The 15,196-nt window shown below is 36.3% G+C and overlaps 1 non-coding gene across 1 annotated transcript; it reads left to right on the top strand.

Annotated features, from left to right (window-relative positions):
- Positions 1-1,603: 1,603 nt before the first annotated feature.
- On the top strand, positions 1,604-1,710 carry LOC133813042 (small nucleolar RNA R71). The gene has a single exon (XR_009884089.1). It is a non-coding gene; the product is annotated as a small nucleolar RNA R71 (small nucleolar RNA).
- The last annotated feature ends 13,486 nt before the right edge of the window (positions 1,711-15,196 follow it).

Genomic DNA, 15,196 nt, shown 5'->3' with positions numbered 1-15,196 from the left:
TTTGAATACACTAAAAGTGACTTGTTGGTCATTCACCCGCATAGTAAGTTCTCCGTTCTGTACATCAATGAGAGTACGCACTGTAGCAAGAAAGGGTCGACCCAATATTATAGGCACTTCTCTATCCGCTTCATAGTCTAGAATGATGAAGTCGGCCGGAAAGATAAACTTATCAACTTGGACTAGAACATCCTCGATTTTGCCCTCGGGATGAGCCATGGTTCTGTCGGCAAGCTGTAATGTAACAGTCGTGGGTCGTGCTTCACCAATACCCAACTTTTTAAAGATTGACATAGGCATAAGGTTAATGCTAGCGCCCAAATCGCATAATGCTCTTCCAACATCTCTACCTCCAATAGAACACGGAATCGTGAAACTGCCAGGATCTTTTAACTTAGGAGGGATCTTGCTTTTCAACATCGCGCTACATCCTTCTGTGAGAGCTACAGTCTCAAATTCCCCCAATCGCCTTTTCTTTGTCAAAATATCCTTTAAGAACTTGACATAATTCGGCATTTGCTCCAATGCTTCGACCAAGGGGATATTAATATGCAGCTGTTTCAGTACATCCAAAAACTTTCTGAACTGACCATCCTGTTGTTGTTTGCGAAATCGCTGCAGAAATGGAAGGGGCGGTTTAGGACCAGAATTTACTGGAGCAGTTTGCTGACCCTTTGCTGTAGCAACTAGGCCAGTTTCAGCAATTTCCTGGGCAGTTTTGTTACTTGTTTCTCCTTCGCTTTGGATTGAAGTGGGCTCTCCGCTACCCTGTATTTCCTCAGAATTTCCCAGATTTTTACCATTCCTCAGCTGAATAGCTTTACAGTGTTCTTTCCCATCTCTCCTTGGGTTTTCTGTATCACTAGGCAAAGATCCTTGCGGCCTAGTTTTCATTTCATTGGCTAGCTGGTCGAGCTGCATCTCAAGATTACGAAGAGAAGCTGCTTGGCTTTGTATTACTGCATCGTTCTTAGCCATATACTCCCTCATTAGATTCTCCAAAGAATTCGGCTGGGTGTTTTGAACATGTTGTGAAGGTCTCGGCTGCTGTGAAAAACCTGGTGGATATGCTTGTCTTCCTTGTGCTGGTGCTGTGCTTGAACTTGCTCCTTGACCCCCCCCCCCCCCCCCCAATGACAAATTAGGATGATTCTTCCAAGCTGGATTGTAAGTGTTAGAATATGGGTTGTTGTTGCGGTTGAAATTCTGATTACCCACATAGCAAACCGAGGCTGGATTTGAAGGGCAATTCTCAAAAGTATGCCCGTCCCCACAATACACACATGATACTTCTGCACTTTGAATGGCAGCAGCTGGCTGAATATTTCCTCCCAAACTCATATTCTTCAAGATGTTGGTCATTGAGGCCATTTGAGCTGTTAGAGCCGTTAATGCATCTACTTCAAGAACTCCCGCCACCTTTCTACTTGTAGGAGCTCTAGTGTTTGACCATTGATAGTTATTACTTGCAATCCTTTCCAAAATCTCAAATGCTTCGTTGTAAGACTTGGAAAGAATGGCTCCATTGGCTGAAGCGTCCAAAACCATTCGAGAGGCTGCATTGAGACCATTGTAGAATGTCTCCATTTGTATACAATGTGGGATACCGTGGTGTGGACATTTTCTTAAAAGTTCTTTGAATCTTTCCCACGCATCACTAGTGGACTCATCTTCCAACTGCTGAAACGACATAATCTCACTTCTAAACTTTGCATTTCTGGTGGGAGGGAAGTATTTTCTTAGAAATTTCTTAGCCAAGTCATTCCAATTTGTAACGGAATCGGGAGGAAGGGTGTTGAGCCATGATCTAGCTCGGTCCCTTAAAGAGAACGGAAATAGCTTCAGCCTTAATGCTTCTTCACTCACTCCTTGAAGCTTAAAGGAATCGCTCACCTCCAAAAATGAACGAAGGTGGAGATGAGGATCCTCCGTTGGCATCTCGCTGAACTGCCCCACGGTTTGGAGCATTTGAAACATCACTGGCTTGAGCTCGAATTGAGCTGCTTGTATTTCTGGCCTCACAATGCCTGGATTTAGCTCATTAAACATGGGGGCAGCGTATTCCCGTATTGCTCTGGCTCTGTCATCTGCCAAAACAATGGGATTAGTAACTTGCTGGCCATCCCCCTCATCATCAACACGTTCAGCCATAGTGCCTCGGCTTTTAGCCTTTTGATCCTTTCTCCTTTTTCTGAAAGTTCGTTCGATCTCGGGGTCAATAGGAGCAAGTTCACTGTCCTCTTGCTGATTCATACACTGTAGGAACCTGAGTTTGCACAACCCGAACCAACAAGGTTAAAAACAATCAAAATAAACTGTAAAATAGTTGATAAAACAGAATTTAATTTTAAAGTCCCCGGCAACGGCGCCAAAAACTTGTTGTGGAAATTCTAATGATTAAAATATGCGCAAGTATACACAGTCGACAACAAGTAATACAGTGATACAGTATCATAGTTCGTCTCCACAGGGACTTTTAAACTAAATAAATGCAATATCAACTAATAACAATTTACAATTCAGTAACCAAATCAAGAGAAAAGTTATGTAATTAATTATGAAAATAAATGTAAATGAGCAAATTAATTAAACTAAAAATCAGAGATTAAAATGAACAAATTCTGGGTGGATTTCAGATATGAAAAAAATAGATTTGGGTGGTTAATTCCCCTCGGTTCGTTCCAGTTGCTACAGCAATGGCTTAGCAATGGGTCAACAATTTATGTCACAGTTAACAGATTTCGTAAAACCCAGTAAGTTTTTCCCAAAACTTAATATCTATTGTCTATAACCCCCCTCAATACATTCCTGTATTAAAACAGACTATAACCAACCAATCAAGCACCAAATCTTTAGGTTATGCAAGGCAGCAAAATAGTCCTATTCCACTACTCAAAATCGCCTAAAACTAGGTAAGTTTCTTGCATCAATTGAATGGGTTCAGCTAGACTTCCCTTTTCCAAGCTAGATCTAACTTAATAAATGCTAAAAATGGCCAGTAATTAACATTCACTTATCATTACAGCACATTCAATTGAACTATGACATAAACAACTTAACCATGCATTTAGAAATTTAGTTCATACATAAGGGTTCATAACCACCCAAATCTTTAGGGTGTTAGTTCATAGCTGAAATTATAAACATAAAACCAGTACAGAATATTTCCATGAAGTTTGAACAGAAATTGAGATGAGAAAATAATACAAAATTAAAGAGAAATAGAGATTAGAGAGAATTGAGTGTTGAGTTCTAGTCCCCCTTAGGCGTCTGCCTTCTTTTTCTCTCCTATTTCGTACTCCCTTCTTCTTCTTTCTTTCTGCTTCTCTCTATACTTTTCTTCCGTGAAAATATCCAGAATTCTAAAAAATGATGGGTGTGTCTCCTCTCTTTTCGGCTGCCTCCTTTTTAGGGTACTTTGTTTACCCTAATTAGTAAGTCCAAGTCAATTGTGCCCTCTTGTCCTTTGCCACACCATCCAGCTGACTCATTGTACAGCATTCTCGCCACCTAGGCATCCTTTATTCCTCATTAAGTCCAGCTGGAATTTTTTTCACGATTTTCTTTTTCTGGCCCTTGCCAATTGCTACGATAGGCTTGCTACAGAAACATGCTCTTTCCAGAATTGTTCCTCTTCATGATCCAAAGTTCCCAATCACCTATTTTAGCCTCCTTTCTTGATTAACATAAACATGAAACTACATAAATCACTATGAAAAATATGATAATACAGATACACAGTCCCTTGATACAAATATACACTAAATGGACACAATTACACTACTTACAACTCATTACTCTTTTGTTTTGGTTTGAAAATTAAGTTTAAAGATGTGAAAATAACTCTAAATCCTAGAGTTATCAAGTTCTTAGAGGAACTAGGGGGTTAACCCTATTTTTGTCGCTTAGGTCGGTGGGTTTGTAATTTTGAAACAGTAATGACCATTTTGAGTTGTAAATAACTTGTAAATGTTCTTGTCGGCCCATGAACAATTTTATGTATTAAATAAAACATATCCTTTCCTTTTTATTAATTTTCCACCTTAGCCTGTTAATAACACTTAGAACACGTTTTTAACCAAAGGACTCGGGTGGCGGGTCAAATTTCCAGTTCACCGTAACGGTTCTGGGGTAACCAGGGCGTTACAAGTAGTGCCTCCAGATATTCAATGCATACCATTGCTGCTAACTCCTGATCATGCGTAGGGTAATTATTCTCGTAATTCTTTAATTGTTGGGAAGCATAGGTTATGACTTTTCCATTCTACATTAATACTTCCCCCAACCCTTGCCCTGACAAATCACCGTAAATGACATATCCCTCTATACCATTATGGATAGTCAAGACTGGAGCAATTGTCAGCCTCCTCTTAAGCTATTGGATGCTTTATTCACACTTATTATTCCATTTGAATTTAATATCCTTACGGGTAAGAGCAGTCATTGGTGTGGAAATTTTGGAAAACCCTTCCACAAATATCCTATAATAACCTGCCAACCATATGAAACTTTGAACTTCATTTGCATTCTTCAGAGGTGTCCATTGATTCACATATTCAATTTTGGCCGGGTCTACCGAATCCAGCCAAAATTCACACTTCGATAACTTTGCATACAACTTTTTCTCTTGTAGCCATTGCAAAACTAATTCTAAGTGTATCACATGCTCCTCCTTATTCTTTGAATATATAAGGATGTCTTCTATGAATACGATGATAAACTTATCTAAGTATTCACAAAACACACTATTCATTAAGTCCATAAATGTTGCAGTGGCATTAGTAAGTCTAAACGACATCACAATGAAATTATAATGGCCGTAACAAGTTCAGAAAGTTGTCTTCGGAATGTTCGACTCTGTTACATTCAACTGATGATAACTTGATCATAGGTCGATCTTCGAGAATACCAATGGGCCTTGTAATTGAACGAATAAATCGTCGTTTCAAGGTAATGGGTATTGATGTGTGTCATTAGCCAATTTACTAAATATTTTATTTTTTGTATAACCAATTACTTAGTATAATGGTAAATACAATTCGAACCCACGAGGACTATTGATCAATTTTTTTTATTCAAAATAGAAACAAGAATTAAAAATAGGATTTTAGTTTTGAAATTTAATAACATAAACTAAAATAATAAGCAAAGAACAATTGGTAATAACAATTTTAAAGAAAATTTAAGAATTATTCTCCACCTTCAATAATCAATCAATCAACAATGACAAATATTATTCCCTATTCCCCATTAAAATAATAACCCTACATATAACACTTAATCAATCAATTATCCCAATTTCCCTATTATAAATAATTAAATCTAAGCACTCATTAATTAAATCTTTTTACAAAGCAATAAACTCATTAAACATGCGATCTATTTAACTCAGAAAAAACATTACATTCAGTAGAAATAAGTTAATCAAGGCAACAAATTCCTTAAGCATGCAATTTGTTTAACCTAGGTTCTATTCTCCATCACAATTAAAATACCCATCACAATATTTAATTGCAATTTATCACTCTACTTAGAAATCTAGACTATTAGGTGAATAATAATCCAAAGATAATAATAGAACAATGCAAAACCCTAATTAGTGGCCGTCTAAACATGATTTTACAAGAATCATAGCATTCAATCAGAAGAATAGAAGCAATTTAATATAAGGGAATAAAAGGAATAAAATTCATCAATGCATTCAAGATTTCATGTCTAGGGATTTTAAATAATCCTTAACCTAAAAGAAAACTTCTCCATAATCATAAACATGACCACAAACATAAACATGAATTGAAAATAAAGAAGTTTGAGATATGAAGAAAAACTTTATATAATGTTGAAAGTATTGATATATTTTCTTCTCCTTTGCCGCTCTAATCTCCAAAATTCACAGTCCTATGTTATCTTAAGAGTTAACCCTAAACCCTTTTATAAGCCATTGAAAATACATTTGAAATTTACAATTTAAAGTTGGAAATTAGTCGCAGGCCGCGTCCATTAATATAGCTCGCCACGGTCTGCAAACAGAATTTTTCCAAAAAATCATACAGTTGGGCTCTATTAGTGTGGTCAGGGCCTGGGATGTGGCTGGCCGCGGCCATAGCACTTTTTCTACTTCTTTTTTTTCTTCAACTGCAGCCACTGATGGTATTTTAACTATAACTTCCTCGATATAGATTGAAAATGGATGATTTGTAAAGCTATAGAAAGCTAAGAAAAATATATAAAACTTGTATTTCAAGAAATATTTCCAAAAGATTAATGAAAAGTTGTGAAAATCAAGTGTAAAGGTTTTGACTTGTAATGTCGAGCTTAATCATTGCGTGTAAAACATCCCAAATTCATTAATTTTCACCCAAATATCTTAGAAATGCTAAAAACACAAAATATACTAATTAAAAATAGAAAAATCCAATACTTATCGAATTCCCTTACACTTGACATTTGCTCATCCTCGAGCAAACAAAATAAAAACTAAATACATTATCAATGGTTTTGTTGAAAGCGATGTTTGTCTCAATATACAATCACCACTTTAACTTGATCTTTTTAAATTTATCAACAATCAAAATTGGCAACTCTCATGCACCCGAATCAATTTATACATGCCAAAATATGTTTCAAAATGTCTGTTGTTCATAAAATATGTATCATGAAAAGCATCCACTGCATAGTCATTGACCAATTATTCTCCACTAATATAAGTACACATAATCAAGAATCAAAAGGTCATTGTAAGATTGTAATGTAAGGCTAATGGTAAAGGTAGACAAAAAAGAAATATTTAAGCTCAAATCAAACCATAGCCTATATTTAATTCTTTTCGTTAGATCTTCCCACAAATTTCCCATACACTTCAAAAATACATAATCTTTCTCTTTTTTTCTTTTCACATTGATCTTACTTTTTCGCCCTACACTTATACTTTTACAATTTCCACTTTTTTGTTTATATATTTTTTCATTGCAATTCTTTTCTTTCAATTTAACTTTATTGGAAGAAATAGTAGATCACAAACATTCAACCTATAAACCAACAAACCAATACAAAACTTTCCCTTCATATTAAATCCATCTCACAAAATCAAACATGCATATAGACCATGGAGTAATGGTTCACAAGAAAGAGAAGAAACTTTCAAGCTGCAAAGGTTTAGGTATGGGATTCATAGAAGAAGAAGATTAATCATTATGACTCAAAAATGGGAAACTAGGGAATTGAATATCATAGGTAGGCTTGAAAGGCTCAAACAATCCAAAGAACTTTCCATAATCATCTTCCTAATAATGTGTACTTATGATTTCACCTGAAACAATTAATCAATGATTTCTAGAATGGTCGAGACTATATATATATAATAACATGCACAAATCTCTTCAAGTACTAGTGAAAAGGTAAATCCAATTGTGTTCTACGTTCAAGCTTAAGTGATAACCAAAACAAGAGTTAAGCACACAAATCATGTAAAACTCTGTAATTTAAATCACAATCAAAATTTAATCATCGACATACGTCTTTCAACTTAGCCATGCTTATCACAACCTAAAAAAAATCTAATCTAAAAAAACGACACTAAACACAACTAAACATAACACAAACACAAAATAACAACTAAAAAAATGACAAATAAAAATAAAACAAGTAGTTTTCCCTTCCCCAACACTTAAACAATACATTATAGTCAACGAAAATAAAACAAAAGATAAGAAAAATAATACTCCCTGAAGTGCTTTGTTTAACTTCATTAGCTCGACTGAATAATGTAGTCATGATTGTTATGGTGGGTAATTTAACAGAACCTTCTTCCTCTTGTACTCATCAATAGAATTGAACACATTAAAATTTATAACTTCACCATCAAATTCTCATAATAACGTTCTTCTTTAACATCCAAATTTTTAATCATAGTGAGCTTGAATGACCTCTCAAATAGAACCTGCACAAAATCTGCAACCAACCCTAGTTGATAAGCATTAGTGCAATTAGCAAATTGAATAATAACACAAGTTTCTTTTAATGGCTTAAGATTTAAAGAAGAAAAAATAGAATAAGACATAACATTAATATGTGTTTCTAAATCTATCATACAATGATCAAACCTAGTTTTACTAATGGTGCATGGATTTGTAAGCATCCCAGGATCCTGACATTTGGGTGGCAACTTTCTCTGAAGAACCACAAAGACATTCTCCCCTACACTTATATTTGTATCACCCTTAAGTTCCCTTTTATTTGTGCACAAATCCTTAAGAAGCAGAATATTGATTTTAAGGATCTCTTTATTTTACACCTCAATCTTAGACTTTTTTAATCTACTCGGAAAAGGAGGAATAGGGATATAAGATCTGAGAATTTGGATTTTACGGCCTTTTATTCGATGATGGACCAATTGAAGTGGAAGGTTCTACCTCAAACAGAGAAGATTCTTCTAGGGTTCAATTGTTGACTTCCTGAGTTGGAATTAGATCAATTGTTGTTTCCAAGTGAGGTGATGAGTCAAATTGTATACCACTTAGGAGAGTTAGGTCACTATCATTCTGTATTGGATCACCCTCAAGTTCTGTGGATAATTCTACAAAATTTTGAACGTCAACATTGCTCATAGGTGCAGCAAGTTGTCCCATTGTATTGTCAAAATTCTGAAGGGATATGTGATTACTTTGAAGAATCAAATGTGTGGTTTGCTGAAATTGAACAAGACCCTGTTGAAATTGCATATTAGTGGTGACTAATGTTTTCATTATATCAGTGAGAGATAGCTCTTATTCTTTTAAAGCTGCAAAAGGAGGTTGTTGAGAACGAGGCACGTAAGCATGATGTGACATCTGTTGAAGTTGTATATTGCTGACATTCAATGAAATGATGAGATCTCCAAATGATGGATTTGAATATTGTGGCATGATATCACTATATTATGATGGAGAGTATTATTTCGGCTAGACATATTGATTACCACCATAGAAAGTACTAGAATAATACTCCCATTGTAAAATTTAATTGTCAACGGAGAGATTATATCTATTTACTTGTGGCAAGACATTGATTGGATTGTAGAATTGTTGATAATACGCGCCATGTCTCAAACCAAATTTTACAAAAGCCCTGAAAACATCAACCACAACTAATAGACTAAGTTAGTAAAAAGAAAAAAAAATGAATAACAAATTAAATAAAACTGTCCCCCGGCAACGACGCCAAAAATTTGATGTGTGTCGTTAACAGTATAAAATTTACTAAAGATTTTATTATCTTTATTACCAATTACTTAGTATAATGATAAATATAGGTTGAACCTTCAAGGGCTATTGATCAATTTATTATTCAAAACAGAGACAAGAATTAAAAAGGGGAATTTTTTTTATATTTAATAACATAAACTAAAATAATAAGAAAAGAACAATTGGTAATAATGACTTGAAATAACTGTTATCCCCAAAATTTCAGTTCGATGACGTGGCAATCAGAAGGGACAGGTGGCAGTGCATGTGTAATGACTCGACTATTTCTAAAACCTCGGACCATTAAAAAATACTATGGCATAACTACTAATTTGAACATATACATAAGAAATAACATAACTTTATTTAAAACCCAAAATATTGTACCAAATACAAAATAAGGTAAAAATATAAAATGTGATATGGATTATAAAATATGATATGGGATCCCATTGTTATTAAACATAAACTTTAATTGTTTAAATACTAAATGCGGAAATACATCAAAAAATAATTTAAAAGACTTTAAACAACGTCATCCTCGATCTTCATGCAGTCCATTCAATCCATTCATCCTCAACACACATGCCAAGCCGCCATAAATCCTTCCCACCTTCCATGTTCATTTTCTTGCATCAAGCGAAAAATAAAGGATTGAGCCTAATGCCCAGCAGGGAAAATCTACTAACAACATATATCATAAATCATAAACATAAGACTATATCATATACATATACTATAAAACATATGACTATTAAAAAATGTATATCATATAGAACTACAATATTAATGGCCATTAACTTATTAACATGTTATGTGATAAAACCATTTATGTCCTCTGTCTACTAATCGAGGTAGGATAGATCACACTATAGTATATGATAACCCATCTAGGTCCTCTGTCTACTAATCGAGGTAGGATAGATCACACTATAGTATATGATAACCCATCTAGGTCCTCTGTCTACTAATCGAGGTAGGGTAAATCACAACTCTAAACCATGAATTTGATAAAAATTCTTGGGGCTTTCTATCTAAGCAAGTCATATGCTCAAGTGACTACAACATAATTCTTGGGGCTTGCTTTCTAAGCAAGTCAAATGCCCAAGGACTAAAAAACATATTTATACATATACATATTATAGCATAAAACATATCATAACATAAACATATAAACACATATAATCTAACCTATTTTCCTTACCAAAAACCAGGATATTTGAGAACAAGAACGGGATTTGGAACACTCCTAAAACCAACAGTAAAACCATGAGTTTCTAAAGGAAAAGAGATGAAAAGAAAACTAAACCATCCAAGAATAAACTTACCGAAAAGAACCTTAAGTTTCAAGAAACTTAAACACCTAACCAAGAATCATAAATAAGAGTTAGGATCTAAAAGAAAATAAAAGAAAACTAAAGAACTATGACAAACTGAACTTAAGGATAAGAATACGTTGAATGATCTTAGGACTTGATCTATACCTTGATACTGAAATAACTCTATATCTTATTTCCCAAGTGTTTAGAAAAGCTTAGATTGGAAAAGCTTTTTATCACAAAACCCAAGTGTTTCTCTCTATAGTAACCTTAGCAGCTTGGAGGCTCTGAAAAATGCTTGAAGAATGAAGAAAATGGCTGAGTACTAGGTCCTATTTATAGAGTTCAAGGAGTGAAACTAACCCCTTTTAATTTGAATAAATAAATGAATATAAAATGAAAAATATTTGAATTTTCGTTCAACAGACACCCAAAACTCGGTCAAAATCGTTCAAAGGCAGGTCCAAGTGGTTAAGGCTGCTTTTAAATTTAAAATCCCAAACTTTAAAAAATAATGCACCAGGGGCGATATATCGCCTACCCTGGGCGATATATTGCCTAGACCATTTTCCCGAGCCCTGTTCGTTCGTTTGTGCGAAGTTGACATGTTTTCCGTATCTTTCGTAGGCGATATATCGGCCCCTATAGTTGCGATATATCGGCATACGTTGATATATCAAACACGTATTTGCACTTTTTTAGCATATTTTGAATTGATTAAACAACTTTGACTGAGTCAGAACGTGATCCTAACAGCTGCTGGAACGTTCTAGAGCTTCTAGATCTTTATTTTAATTAAACTATTCATCAAAAATACTTAAATCCTTAATAAACATGATTATGACAAGTGTCATGCTCTTATTAATTCTCTCTAAACCTTAGGTTATAATAAATAATATTTCTAGGACCAAAAATATTAATCAAACCTTATGTTATAATTAATATTTCTAAACTATAGGTTAAATTTATAAAATCCATAACTGTTGCTATGAGTTTCCAATTAAGTCCCGGCTTGAACCAAAATCCACAGAAACTAACATACTACAAACTATACTAACTACTACTACTATCTAGCTAAGTAAAAATTCCGGGACACAATAATTCTCCCCTACTAACAAGAATTTTGTCCCAGAAATTTACTTACCAAACAATTCTGGATACCGTGCTAACATGTCTCCCTCCAACTCCCACATTGCCTCCCGTTCAGAACTATTACTCCATAGGACCTTGACTATCAGAATACTCTTAGACCGTAATTCCTTCATCCCTCTATCTAGGATGCTAACTGATCGTTCCTCATAACTCAAGTCTTTCTGGAGTGTTATCGTATCATACTTGAGTGCGTGAGATGGGTCTGACACATATATCTAGAGCTGGCAGCATGGCTAATCTATATGCAACTGTTCCCACCTTGTCCAATATCTTAAAAGGACCTATAAACTAGGGACTAAGCTTGCCTTTCTTCCCAAACCGCTTCAAACCTTTCGTAGGAGATATCTTTAAGAAGGCTTGATCTCCAACTTTGAATTCCACATCACACCACTTGGCATCCCCATAACTTTTCTGTCGGCTTTGAGCAGCGAGCGTACACTTTCTAATCAGTGCTACTGCATCCTGAGCCTCTCTAACAGCTTCGGGTCCACGTAGTTTCCTTTCTCCTACCTCGTCCCAATGTAACGATGATCGACACCTTCTTCCATAAAGTAACTCAAAGGGTGCCATCCCGACCGTTGACTGGTAGCTGTTGTTGTAGGAGAACTCTATCAGTGGCAAATACTTACTCCATGATCCTCCGAAGTCTAGTACACAAGCGCGCAACATATCTTCTAAAATCTGTATGGTACGCTCGGACTGACCATCGGTTTGAGGATGAAATGTTGTACTAAGAATTAACTTGGTACCCATGGCTTGTTGCAAGCTTCCCCAAAATCTCGATGTAAACACCGATCCTCTATCGGATACTATGGTCTTAGGGATTCCATGCAGTTGTACTATTTCTCGGACATAAATGTATGCATACTAGTCTACTGTGTATGTAGTCTTGACAAGCAGGAAGTGAGCTGACTTGGTTAGTCTATCTCCTACTACCCAAGCCGAGTCATGCTACTTATTTGTTCGTGGTAATCCCGTCACAAAGTCCATGGCTATATCTTCCCATTTCCATTATGGGATACTAAGCGGTTGCAATAAGCATGTAGGCCGTTGATGTTCTGCTTTCACTTACTGGCATACTAAACATTTAGACACATATTCTGCTATGTATTTCTTCATCCCTGGCCACAAACACAATGCCTTAAGGTCGTGAGTCATTTTTGTTGACCCTGGGTGAACTGAATATGGAGTATTGTGTGCCTCTTCTAAAATCTTCATCTTAATTCCATGGTCATTCGACACACATACCCGACCTTTATATCTCAAGAACCCCTATCCTGGTAAAGAGAAATATGTGGCCTTGCCTTCTTTGACTGCAGCTACGAGATATACTAACGTGTCATCATGCCCTTGCTTGATCCGTATATCTTCTAACAGACTTGACTGGATGGACAAGTTAGCTAGTTTACCAATGCGTACTTCTATTCTGGCATTGATCAGCTCTTGCTAAAGTGGATTTTTTATTCCAGATATTGCTGCTAGATTCCCGTAACTCTTTCTGCTTAGCGCATCAGAACCTACGTTTGCTTTTCCCGGGTGGTATAGGATTTTGCAGTCATAATCTTTTACTAATTCGAACCACCTGCGCTGCCTCATGTTGAGCTCCTTCTGTGTGAAGAAATACTTTAAGCTCTTGTGGTCCATATAAATCTCACACCGTTCTCCATAACGATAGTGGCACCAAATTTTCAATGTGAAGACCACCGTTGCCAACTCCATATCGTGCGTTGGATAACGTTGCTCATATTCCTTTAGCTGCCTTGAGGTGTAGGCTATCACTTTTTCATTCTGCATTAGCACACAACCCAAACCTTGCTTTGACGTGTCACAATATACAACAATCTTGTCGTTGGATGTCGGTACACAAAGTACTGGTGTTGTGCATAACTTATCCTTGAGTAACTGGAAACTCTCTTCACATCTATCTATCTAGTTAAACCTTTGTTATGTTCCTGGCAAGGTTGGTAAGTAGAGTGGTTATCTTAGAAAAGCCTTCTACAAACCTCCGATAATAGCCTACTAGCCCGAGAAAACTTCTAACTTCTGACCCATTCTTAGGTCTTGGCCAATCCTTCACAGCCTCTACCTTAGCTAGGTCTACAACAACTCCTTCCTTGGATACTATGTGGCCGAGGAACGCTACGTGCGATAGCCAAAATTTGCACTTCTTGAACTTGGCATAAAGTTGATGCTCTTTCAGTCGCAACATGGTCATTCGTAAATGTTCCTCGCACTCGACTTTTTCCTTGGAGTACACCAAAATATCATCGATGAACACTACGAAAAATTTGTCCAAGTAATCCTTGAAGATCTGATTCATTAAATCCATAAATGCGACTGGAGTGTTGGTAAGACCAAAAGACATAACTAGAAACTCACAATGTCCATATCGAGTTCTAAAGGTTGTCTTAAGAATATCTTCTTCCCGTACCTTGAGTTGGTGATACCTGGATCGTAGATCAATCTTAGAAAACACGGTCGATCCTCGGAGTTGATCAAACAAGTCATTAATCAAGGGTAGCGGGTACTTATTCTTAATTGTCACCTTATTCAGCTCGCGGTAATCTATACACATCCGCATCCTTCTTCTTCACAAATAGATTTGGGGCTCCCCATGGCGAATGGCTTGGTCTAATGAAACCTAAGTCTAAGAGTTCTTCTAACTGCGTCTTTAACTCCTTGAGTTCGGTAGGTGCCATCTGGTATGGTGCCTTTGAGATAGGCTTGATTCCCGATACTAGTTCGATTGTGAAGTCAATTTCCCGAGTCCGCAGTAACCCTGGTAAGTCATCAGGAAATACTTATGGGAATTCTTTTATCATGCGGATGTCAACCTTTAGTGGTGTTTCCTTTGCCACATCCGTGACACTTGCTAAGAATGCGTGACATCCTTTCTCTATCATCTTCTGAGCTTTGAGAGATGAAATGAGCAGTGTCCGTAGTCCTGCAACCTTTCCCATAAAACATAGTTTCTGACCGTCAGGGGTCTCGAACGTCACTTTCTTACGTCTACAATTGATGGTTACGCCATGCCTTGCTAGCCAATCCATGCCTAGTATCACATCGAAGTCTTTGATCTCTAGCTCTATCAGGTCTCCTTCTAGTTTTACGTCCTCAATTTTGATCGGTATGCCTTGTATTATCGTGATGATAGGACTACTTCGCCCGAAGGCAATTCTGTCACAAACCTAGTTCTAAATATTTCACAAGGTTTGTCTATTTTCTCTATCATTCCTAACGAGATATACGAGTGTGTTTCTCCCGAATCAAATAATACTAAACATATATTATTGAGGATAGGAATCTAACCTGTGACCACTTTGTTACTAGCTTCAGCTCCTCCCTGGGTCAAGGCAAAGACTCTGGCTGGAACCATCTTATTGTCCCTCTTCTCTTCTTGCCTGAGCTGTGGACATTCCCTCATCTGATGACCTTCCTAGCCACAATTGTAACATCCTTTAGTGTTTGCACGACACTCCCCAAGATGTTTCTTTCAGCATTTGG

Source organism: Humulus lupulus, chromosome 1 (genome assembly GCF_963169125.1).
Source record: "Humulus lupulus chromosome 1, drHumLupu1.1, whole genome shotgun sequence".
NCBI lineage: Eukaryota > Viridiplantae > Streptophyta > Magnoliopsida > Rosales > Cannabaceae > Humulus > Humulus lupulus.
The sequence above is the reverse complement of the archived record's forward strand: the minus strand, read 5'-3'. Positions and strand labels throughout refer to the sequence as shown.